Consider the following 11,881-nt stretch of genomic DNA (forward strand, 5'->3'; position numbering starts at 1 on the left):
TGTTAAGGGGTCTATCCTTTTGTGTAGAGTGGGCTTTTTAACCATGATTATGTAAAGTCATCTATTTCTGTATAAACTGGCAGAACAACGGTTTTAAATAAAGACACTTTCTCTCACAAAATTTTACCTTAGTATTTTAAGAATTGGAATAATTTATGCACCCATTGTAATGTAAATCAGCCAATTTTTTTAGGGAATTTGAGTATTCTTTGGGAAAAAAAATTACACATCACACTTCCTCTGCTAAAAAAAAAAATAAGTCATCTTAGTTGCCTTTTAATTTTAGCTTATATATCTTTTCTCCAGTTTACACCATGGTTTTTCAAGACTCCGCCCCTTTCTTCTCTGCCTCAACAAACTACCTCTGATTATCAGGTCAAGGGCCTGGCTCTGACCCAGAATCCACTGACCCACTTGCCCATATGCCTGATTGATCTAAACATTCCTCCTGTAACTCTGAGACTTCCTGAAAGTACCTAAAAGAAAACCAAAGGCCACCCATCCCTTGAGCCAAGACAGAATTTCCTCTGGAATCACACTGAACTAGAATAATTCTTGACCATCTTTGTTAAGCAATTGTTTAAATGATTTAGGGATTGATGTGTTAAGGTAGTATTTCCTTTCCGACGTAAGGAAAGAGAAGCCATAGAAGAAGACAGGCTTTTCTTGTTGAGAAATAACTTTGGGCTTCCATCCACCCTACATCACTTCATCAGGCAACTACAAGAAGCCAAAACTGCCAAAACACACTGACTAAATGGAACCACAACTCTTCCTGACATGCTGGACACTCAGCCTTTGGATGACGCAAGATTGTTAGTCAGGCGCAAACAAGAGTGGCCCTTGACTAGCTTTACTTACTTGAATTCCAAGCATCCACCTACACCATACCAAGCTTATAATGGTAAAGACTGTATTCATTCCTTTGTCCATTGATACAGCATTCATCTCTTGAACAAGATTGATTCTAGTTCAAACCGTGCTAGTTACAGAAAGAATAATTTGAGTGAAGCACATCCATGGTCACCCATCAATGACACACAATCTAATGGAGAAGAGGACAATTCCAAAACAATAAGGAAACTCAGTGAAAAACAACCAGCATATATATATATATAAAAAAAAAGTCTAACCAAGAGAACAGAGGGAGGAAGCAAAGCTCTCTTGGAAAAGGCAATGCCTGAATTGAAAGTTACACTTGAAATCTCAGAGATCTCAGAGGTCCAAATACTTTCACACACTCAGGAAAGTCCTTGTGTTTCAAGGAGATTACCTCTCAAGCCAAACTGTTCCACAAACACTCTCAATTCCCACTGGAAAATGGGCTCCAGAGCTGTGATTTAAATTTTGTCCATTTTGCTTTTACTTCTTCTCCTCTTTGGAATGAAAGCATAAATCCTGTTCACAAGATAGGTATTTCTTGACTTGCAAGACTTTGGTTCGGAAAACATCCATTTCCTGCTCAGTTAAATAAGGCTCTCACAGATGCTAGATCTCACCCTCCTGTCAAAGCCATTAGACACATGGGCTGCGGTGTTTGGACAGACTTGAAATAGGAGTGTTGAGTCCCAACGGGTGTGTCCTGATGTGATAATTGCTTTTGGGACAGGTTATTGTGTGTGGCTTTTGGTCCAAGACATTCGGCTTAAAATACATTTTGCATATCCTGCAAATCATTTGGAAAAAAAAAAAAAAAAAGGTCTTGGTGAACTGCTTATAAAATTCCTAGCACGGGCTAGCCATATCCTCAAGTATTTTGTTTTTCCATTGGACCCAACTTTCCAAGAGTTGTTTTTTTTTAAATAGAGACTTTAATAAGGGTTGAGAAATAAACACACTAAAATGAGTCATCCACAGTTGCAGAGTTAGAGGCAAAATCTACTGGTAGATGTGGAGTTCAAGTGTCTCTTCATTAGATGTTTCTGCTTCTTACCTTATCATTCCTTAAGATATTTTTCCATGTTTACAATATAATGCAACACATCTGTAAAACTGAATGCAGAAAAAAAGGACAAAATTATTGATACTCCAGGATTGTCTTGGATTATACAATTCATTAGACATGAACATCATGTCTTTAGTTATATTCGATATCATATTTACACTACCCTTCAACGTAGCGTGTTGACTGCCATAAATTCAGCCTGTTTCTGGTCTCCATAAAGTACATTTTAAAGCTGTATTGATACTGTTAAACTGCTTTCATGTAAATATATTGCTCTATTATTTTTAATTTATAGTCCGTACCAGTGAATATTCAAGAAATATACCATCAGTGTCACAGTTTGCATCCCAATGTTCATAGCAGCATTATTTACAATAACTAAGACATGGAAGCAACCAAAGTGTCCATCAAGAGATGAATGGATAGGGAGTTCCTGTTGTGGCTAAGCACGTCACAAATCCGACTAGTATACATGAGGATGCCAGTTCGATCCTTAACCACTCAGTGGGTTAAGGATCCGGCTTTGCTGTGAGCTGTGGTGTAGGTTGCAGACACGGCTCAGATCTGGTGTTGCTGTGGCTGTGGTGAAGGCTGGCAGTTGTAGCTCTGATTCAGCCCCTAGCCTGGGAACTTCCATATGCCTCGGGTACAGCCCTAAAAAGAAAAAAAAAGAGAGAGAGAGAGATGCATGGATAAAGAAGATGTGGTACATATATACAATTGAGTATTATTCAACCATGGAAAAGAATGAAATAATGCCAATTGCAACAACAAGGTTGGACCTTAAGTGAAGTCAGACAAAGACAAATAATGTTATCACGTATATGTGGAATCTAAATAATAAAACTAGTGAGTATAACAAAAAAGAAACAGACCCACAGATATAGAGAACAAACTAGTTAACAGTGGGGAGAGGGAAGGGAAAGAGGCAGGACAGGGGTACAGGATTAAAAGGTACTCACTACTATGTATAAAATAAATATGGTAAATAACAATACATTGTACAGCACAGAGTATAGTCAATATTTTATAACTATAAATGGAGTGTAATGTCTAAAAATTTTGAATCACTATGTTGTACACCTGGAACTAATATAATATTGTAAATCAACTACACCCCAGTAAAAAAAAAATGAGTAACAGTCAAGTGGAAATATCCTTTGACTGTTGAGTATTGAGAATGTTTTTCTTGGTGAATGTTCATGCTTGAAGACAGTTAATTAAAAATACATTAAGAGGCCAATCCTTTGTGGGAGGGCTGCCCAATGATCAAATATAGTCCTTGATAATTCTGGTTCTTGCCATGGCCCAGCAAGCGATGCATTCCCAGCGGCAAGGAAACACTCTCCCAGGTGATGGAATTGGGGTTGCCTTCCAGCCCTCCTCTGCTTTGCAGCTGTTCCATTGACTCACAGCATGTGGCGGCAGGCGCCTGAGCCCCCTTTGAGCTGCAGCTTCCCATACTTTGGTGAGGTCCAGCTGTTGGTAATGAGAAAACTAAGACAACATCAGGCCAGCTTTCATGCTTCCCTCCTCAATGCCAGGCCCTGTGCTACACCTTAGGAATAGAGAAAGGAAGACAACAGACACAGTCTAGCAGGAGAAGCAATCAACTAATGCTGAAAAGTACAGAGAACTAGAAGGTGGAATGGAGGAACCCAAACTGGACTGGGAGATGAGAAAACCAGGCACCTTTGTGGAGAAACGATTTCATCTAAGAACTGGCTCTCAAACTTGGCTGCAGATTGAAATCACCTGGGGAGCTTTTTAAAAATACTTTTTGGGGGAGTCCCCATCGTGGTTCAGTGGTTAACAAACCCAACTAGTATCCATGAGGACAAGGGTTCGATACCTGGCATTGGATCTGGCATTGCCGTGAGCCGTGGTATAGGTCAAAGACATGGCTTGGATTCCGAGTTGCTGTGGCTCAGGTGTAGTTGCAACTACTGCTCTGATTCAAACCCTAGCCTGGGAACCTTCATATGCTGTGGGTGAGGCCCTAAAAAGACAAAAAAAATTTTTTTTTTTTTGGTGTGAGCCACCCTTCTCAGAATTTATAGATTCTGACTAAACTGGTGTGGGGTGAAGTTGGACATCAGCATTTTGTACTACTCCCTAGGCCATTCTAAGGTTCAGCGAAGTTTGGGACCGAAAGCCTAAGGATAAATAAGAGTGAGTCCAGTGAAGATGGTCCTGGTGGTGGTGGGGAACAGCATGTACAAAGGCCCTGTGGTCTGAAGGAGTCTAGAACATTCTGGAAATACAGTGGTGTCTAAGGAGGAGGCCTGGAGGGGCAGGAGATGAGAATGAGGATGGAGAAGCTGGCAGGGGCTAGATCACATATGGCCTTGGTAAGTTAAGCTACAGGTTTCATTCTTTTTCATAAGAGTAATGGAAGCCACTGTATGGTTTTAGACAAGGAAGTGAAATCACTGCACTTGTGATTATAAAAGGTGTCTCAGGTGGACAGAGAGGGAATGTGTTAGAGGTGACAGGACATCATGATTTTAACCGAGTCTGTCTCTACATTCAAGTAGCTCCAAGCCTAGGAAGAGCAGGGTGATAGAATATGAACAGGATCATGGTTGTGCCAAAGCAAAGAACAGAATTGGGCTCTCCTAGCTGCTCTTGGACAGTGGGAAGAGTCTGACTGTCTTTTCCATAAGCCTCACAAATCCAGCCCCCTCCCATGACACTGTCCTCCTATCTTCCACCCATCCCACACTCTCAACCCCTCCAGCAGCAAGCCCAGACTGCACTGCATGAGCAGAGACACATCACAGAGAAGAAAGCCTCGAGGGAAGAGGTTTCTCTGTTCACCCATGGTGATCCCCGCACGCCCTGAGAATCAAGACGGAAAGCTACGTGCCTTCTGCAAGGGCTGGAGAGTGCGTCCTTGAGAGAGGAGGGGGGCTGTTCCCAAATCTTCATTACCCACAGCCACTATACAGGCAGGAAGAGCCACTGACCACCCGGGTGAACTCTCTCCGGATGCTTCGTGTTGATAGAGATAGAGTAGTTTAGTTATACTGGTAGATGTGGAAGTCCCGATAAGTTACCATAGACAGAGAGGGAAACCTAGGGGACTTTGGGAGATCACTATGAGTTAATAATTGCTCAAGAGGCAGGTTTGTTTGACTTGTGGAGGCATGAGCTATGCCTCAGGTCGCTGGGTGGGGGATGGAGTGAGGCCTGCATTCAGGTTCAGACCCAGGGCAGGAGTGTAAGGACCACCCTTCTGCTGATTTTTTTTTTCCTGTAATTACACTTTATTTTCTTTTTTTTTTTATTTATTTTTTTTATTTTCCCACTGTACAGCAAGGGGGTCAGGTTATCCTTACATGTATACATTACAATTACATTTTTTCCCCCACCCTTTCTTCTGTTGCAACATGAGTATCTAGACAAAGTTCTCAATGCTATTCAGCAGGATCTCCTTGTAAATCTATTCTAAGTTGTGTCTGATAAGTCCAAGCTCCCGATCCCTCCCACTCCCTCTCCCTCCCATCAGGCAGACACAAGTCTCTTCTCCAAGTCCATGATTTTCTTTTCTGAGGAGATGTTCATTTGTGCTGGATATTAGATTCCAGTTATAAGTGATATCATATGGTATTTGTCTTTGTCTTTTTGGCTCATTTCACTCAGTATGAGATTCTCTAGCTCCATCCATGTTGCTGCAAATGAGGTCATAAAATCACTCCCTACAAATAAAAGTCCAGGACCAGATGGCTTCACAGGTGAATTTTATCAAACATATAAAGAGGAATTGGTGCCCATCCTCCTTAAACTCTTTCAAAAGGTTGAAGAAGAAGGAATACTCCCAAAGATATTCTATGATGCCACCATCACCCTAATTCCAAAACCAAACAGAGATAACACCAAAAAAGAAAACTATCGCCCAATTTCATTGATGAATATAGATGCAAAAATTCTCAACAAAATCTTAGCCAACCGAATCCAACAACATAACAAAAAAATTATACACCATGACCAGGTTGGGTTCATCCCAGGTTCACAAGGATGGTTCAACATACACAAATCAATCGACATCATACACCACATTAACAAAAAAAAGGTCAAAAATCATATGATCATCTCAATAGATGCAGAAAAAGCATTTGACAAAGTCCAACATCCATTCATGATCAAGACCCTCGCCAAAGTGGTTATAGAGGGAACATTCCTGAATATAATCAAAGCCATTTATGAGAAACCCACAGCAAATATAATCCTCAATGGGGGAAAACTGAAAGCCTTCTCACTCCAATCTGGAACAAGACAGGGATCCCCACTCTCACCACTGTTCTTCAACATCGTTTTGGAAGTCCTAGCCACAGCAATTAGACAAACAAAAGAAATAAAAGGCACCCACATAGGAAGAGAAGAGATAAAACTGTCACTGTATGCAGATGACATGATACTATACATAGAAAACCCTAAGGACTCAACCCAAAAACTACTTGAACTGATTCATAAATTCAGCAAAGTAGCAGGATATAAGATTAACATTCAGAAGTCAGTGGCATTTCTGTATACCAGCAATGAAATATTAGAAAAGGAATACAAAAATACGATACCTTTTAAAATAGCACCTCACAAAATCAAATACCTCGGAATACACCTGACCAAGGAGGTAAAGGACCTATATGCCGAGAACTATAAAACTTTAATCAAAGAAATCAAAGAAGATGTAAAGAAATGGAAAGATATTCCATGCTCCTGGACTGGGAAAATCAATATTGTAAAAATGGCCATACTACCCAAAGCAATCTACAGATTCAATGCAATCCCTATCAAATTACCCAGGACATTTTTCACAGAACTAGAACAAACAATCCAAACATTTATATGGAACAACAAAAGACCCAGAATCGCCAAAGCAATCCTTCTGCTGATTTGAATAAGCACCATGACAGTCCTTACAGGGTCAAATACTGTCTTACCAGATAACAAGGAGGAGCTACTACTCGGAAAAAAAAAGGGGGGGAAGAGGTGGTCTTTTCCCACCCGCACTCCCCTCAGATGATAAAATTGTGGTCCACCTAATCCTTGGGGCAGAGCCTCCTTGCCTGCCCACTTGCATCTCTCACAAGCACTTTATCTTAATAAATAAATCTATCTCTTGCCTATCACTTTGTTGCAGAATTCCTTCTGTGCTGATGCACAAAGAACCTAAACCTCTGTAAGTCCAGACACCACTGGGTAAGTGATTCTAATTTAAAAACCATGGGTTCAAGTCCCAATCTGGGCTCTGGCTAGGTTCAAGTCATAAATGCTGTCAGTTTCCGTGTGGGTGGCCTTGCCAAAAGCGGCAACACTATGTGGTATGAACAAGCCGCTCCTTCCTTCTACCCTAAGTGACAAATTAGAAACACTGTAACTCAACTATATTCTAATAGAAATAAAATACATTTTTTTAAAAAAGTACTCTTCAGGAACAACAACAACAACAAAAAAGAAATAGGATTACACCACTTTCTGTTCTACTCCAGATTTGCTGTTGAACCCTAAAACAAAGGCTTCTTGTCTCATTATTTTCCATCCACAAAATGAGTGTTTTGATAGCTTGAGCGGGAGGTAGAGGACTCCAATCATTGAGTGATTTCAGCATTCAAAGAAATTAAAATAGAAAGCCACATCTAAAAAATTAAAAAATCGTAATAGTAATCTAGTGACAGCCCTTTGAAATCCACTGTGAGCCGTACTCTATCACGCATAGCTTACCCAACACTGCCAACTCGTCCTCGACTAGGTTAGTATTGTCTCCATTTTACAGAAAAGGAAACCAAGGTTCCAAGTTGAAGCATAATTTGCCCAAGGACACAAGAGGAATAAATGGCTCTGGGTTGTGACTTGAACCCAGTCCTAGTCTAAACCTGGAATGTCCATCCTCAATCAGTATGCCCCACTTCCCTAGACATTGGTTCTTTCTTAGATTGGGAACAATTCTGAGTGCCACCTACTCATGGCAGAGGTGCCTCTGACGACACCAACATGAAAAGGCCTGAAAACTTACCGTCAGTGAGACAGGGAAGGTTTTCATCCTATCAATACCAGATGTGTAACTGAGGCCAGTTACTTGAGCTCCATGTGCCTCAACTTCCTCACCTGCAAAATGAGGAGAATAAGAATAAAATCTACCTTATAGGGTCTTGTGAGGGTTGACTAAAAGGACTACAAAAAGCAGTAAAAGTCTATTGCATTAGGGCTCAATAAATATTAGCGATGATTAGGGAGTTCCCTCTGTGGCTCAGCAGTTAAAGTACCCCAGGATCCATGAGGATGAGGGTTTGATCCCTGGCCTTGCTCAGTAGGTTAAGGATCTGGCATTGCCATGAGCTGTGGTGTAGATGGCAGACATGGCTCGGATCCTGGGTGGCTGTGGTGTAGGCTGAGGCATAGGCTGGGGCATAGGCTGAAATATATGATTATTATTGCTCTTATTGCAATGTTTTTCACACTTCTCCATCTTTTAACCCCAACTGTGCAGCACCTTTCACTTTCAAGGTGGAAAGTGGCAACTAATTGAGATAAAAAGGCTAAATGTTATGAGTTCAATCAGTTGTGCTTGGCAGTAATTTGAGGGAGGCGGAGTCATGGGAAGTGAAGGAAGGTAGCTTTACCCATCACCACTAGGTGGTGCTAATATATTACATCCAAACACAATGCTTTTCATATAAATTTCACAATCAAAAATGTGCTTGCCGGCTGACAGGCGCCAGAGTATTATTTTCTAAAGGTTGCTATTATTCTACTTCTGGCACAAAGACTCTACAGTGTAACTTACATTAGGCCCTGCACTACCCCCAAGAAAAAGACACTCATTGCTTTATTTTAGATAGAAGACAACTTTAAATGGTTGTCTTTTGATATCACACATAATTAGGGTCACCCAGTCAATGTAAGAAATCTACATTTTTTTGTTAACTGAAAAGTGTAATGAATTTTTGCTGTGAAAGAGTAACTTGATACAGGGACAAATGAAAGAGTCTTAGACAAAAGCATTACAATGTGTCTTTTTGCTCAATTAAGAAAAATCACATGATCTCCTAGAATGAACAAGTCCTCACAGACTCTAATTTAACAAGAATTATGGTAAATTTTCCCTGCCTAATGTTAAAAGTAAATTCCTGCCTTTTCACAAGTCTCGCCTATCAACAATACCCAGTTTCACCCACAGATGGAAGCCCTGAACACAATTTCAGGCTTGTTTCCGTGAAAGGGTCATTCAAGGATTCCTGTTCATTGCTACATCGCCTGGGTGATGAAATGCTGTTGCTGCTGCTTCCCGGGAACCACACAGGTGGGCAGGGCTTTGGGCATTTTGTGTCCCAGTCAACAGAGGACCCAGCTTCCCTGAGCAAGGAGCATGCCTTGCTCCTCCAAATGGAAAAGCACTCTCTTCACAACCATTATCAGCAGATTCCACACAAGATGTTCAGCTATCTCCCACTCACCTTTCTTCCAAAGGATGATGGCTACTTGCCAAAGGGAAAATATCATGTTATTTTCTGTTCTCATAGCCAAAAATAATCCCAAAGGGAACCTGCTTTTAATTTCTTGTTTTAATTTCCATTGGGCCATGTTGAAAGCTGTATCATTGGAGATTCAAGATACAAGGGGAAAAGGCTTACCTGTGCAACCCTGGCTTGATTCTGATACCTCCCACGATTTGAATTCCTCCAACGTTTTAGCTTCCAGCTCACAGCCCATTTTACATGCATTTTCTCACCTTGGTCTCTGCGCCGATGCTGTTGGAAGACAGGCAGGCAATTACTATCACTCTCTGTTGATGCATAAAATCAGATTAGTCCAAGATTGAAAATTAGTTAATGGTATAGTTGGGACTCAAACCCAAGTCTTCTTGCTGTTGCACATCAGACTCTGCTTCTTAATCAATCTTGTTCTTTTGATATTCATCATCAACTGCCTGCAGTTCTTCAGGGGTGTATGCAGTCTCTGTCCAACTAAATGTTAAGTTTAAAGACAGTGACCATGTATAATAAACTTATTATTCCCACAACATCTTTTTATTTTATTTTTTAATTTATTATTATTATTATTTTGCTTTTTTTTTTGACTTTTTGCCTTTTCTAGGGCCACACCTGTGGCATATGGAGGTTCCCAGGCTAAGGGTCTAATTGGAGCTGTAGCCACCGGCCTAAGCCAGAGCCACAGCAACATGGGATCAGAGCCCCATCTTCGGCCTACACCACAGCTCACAGCAATGCCAGATCCTTAATCCACTGAGCAAGGCCAGGGATCAAACCGGCAACCTCATGGTTCCTAGTCAGATTCCTTAACCACTGTGCCATGATGGGAACTCCCTTATTTTGCTCTTTAGGGCCACATCCGAAGCATATGGAAGTTCCCAGGCTAAGGGTCAAATTGAAGCTACAGCTATCAGCCTACACCACAGCCACAGCAATTTGGAATTCCAGCTGCATCTGTGGCCTACACCACAGCTCACGGCTATGGTGGATCCTTAACCCACTGAATGAGGCCAGAGATTGAACCCACTTCCTAATGAATGCTAGTGGAGCTCGTTTCCACTGAGCCACAACAGGAACTCCCAAAGTCTTTTTATTTTTACTTGTGTACTCACTTTTTTATGTTTTTATTTCCATTTATTTATTATTAAAGTATAGTTGATTTACAGTGTTGTGACAATTTCTGCTGCACAGAATAGTCGCTTAATCATACATATACACATAAGGATTCTTTTTCTCATGCTATCTTCAAAGGCTTAAACACGCAAAAAATAATTATTATTGTGTGATGAATGAGGGTAACACAATACTCTTAAATCTAAATAAAACTGAATGCTTAGATTCTCCTTTTGTATAAAGGAAAAACACATCAGGACTGAGAAATGAACAATTTTTCCAAGTTCATTTTAAATGGAAGAAGTATGTCAATTCGGGGAAGACTCATTTTCTATTCTATATCCCTTATGGGTTTAGGTTATAATGTTTATGAGAGCAAAGAGACTAGGATGTTTTTTTGTTTTCCTTTACTAAATGACATGATTTGGGTACAAGGAAAATTATGTTTCTGTGGGTTTGCCTCCATATTTACTCCCTGCCTGACTCCCATTTTCCAGTGTTTCATAGTCTGGAGAGGAAGTATGGTCTAGTGGTCAGAAAAACAGTTTGGGAGACTAGAGTCGTGGTTTCTATTCCTGTCTTATTTCCTGACTCATCATAAGCTCTTGGGAGAGTCACTTAAGCATTATGAGCTTCAGTTTACCCACTCTTTTCCCACCTAGAGAAGGTGCTCAGAAATAATCAGATCATCTGACTATGAAATAAGAAATAAGCTTGGCTCTAAAAAGAATACCATCTGAATACAAGACTTCATGAAATGGGTACTATTGGCTATGGATGAAAAACAGGATCCTCTACCAACTGAAAGGAGTTAGCAAAAACTCTTCTAAGAAGTGTTGGTTCAGCTGGTTATGGGTACTAACTGAGATAGCATCTAGAAAACAATCTGCAATGGGAAGAAAATCAAAGAACCAAAAACCTAGACGAAAGGAGTGGCAGGAATTTACCGCTGGCCTCCAGAAGGAAAAAGTAACTCCGAAGAAGCTCTCAGATTTCCCTTGAGGCACAGTCTTAGGCACATTCTTGAGGGTTCTTCTTTGGTCAGGCTACAGATTCAGATCTACCTGAGATCCTGGCTTCTCTCCACCCTTCTTTCACACCATGTTATCCTTCTTCAAAAAGAAAAGCTTCAGTGGATGTTACCCCATGTGGAGTTAAAATAGAAGGAATCTGCCAAACAAAAATCAGAGCCACTCAATTTCCCACACAGAGAGAATCATTTTTATTCCATCATTATTTATGGGCTAGTTAATTTTGAGCCACCAAAAGCTACTCAAAAGAACAGAACACAATTGCCTCCAGGAGTTCCCATTACGGCGCAGTAGAAACA

General features: G+C 40.7%; 1 long non-coding RNA gene across 1 annotated transcript; it reads right to left on the bottom strand.

Annotated features, from left to right (window-relative positions):
- Positions 1-265: 265 nt before the first annotated feature.
- Positions 266-11,711, bottom strand: LOC125111941 (uncharacterized). The gene is made up of 5 exons (XR_007130983.1): positions 11,499-11,711; positions 9,580-9,696; positions 7,962-8,053; positions 1,934-1,992; positions 266-1,666 (listed from the first exon to the last, which is right to left on the bottom strand). It is a non-coding gene; the product is annotated as an uncharacterized LOC125111941 (long non-coding RNA).
- Positions 11,712-11,881: the final 170 nt, after the last annotated feature.

This window comes from Phacochoerus africanus, chromosome 1, assembly GCF_016906955.1.
Source record: "Phacochoerus africanus isolate WHEZ1 chromosome 1, ROS_Pafr_v1, whole genome shotgun sequence".
Classification (NCBI taxonomy): Eukaryota; Metazoa; Chordata; class Mammalia; order Artiodactyla; family Suidae; genus Phacochoerus; species Phacochoerus africanus.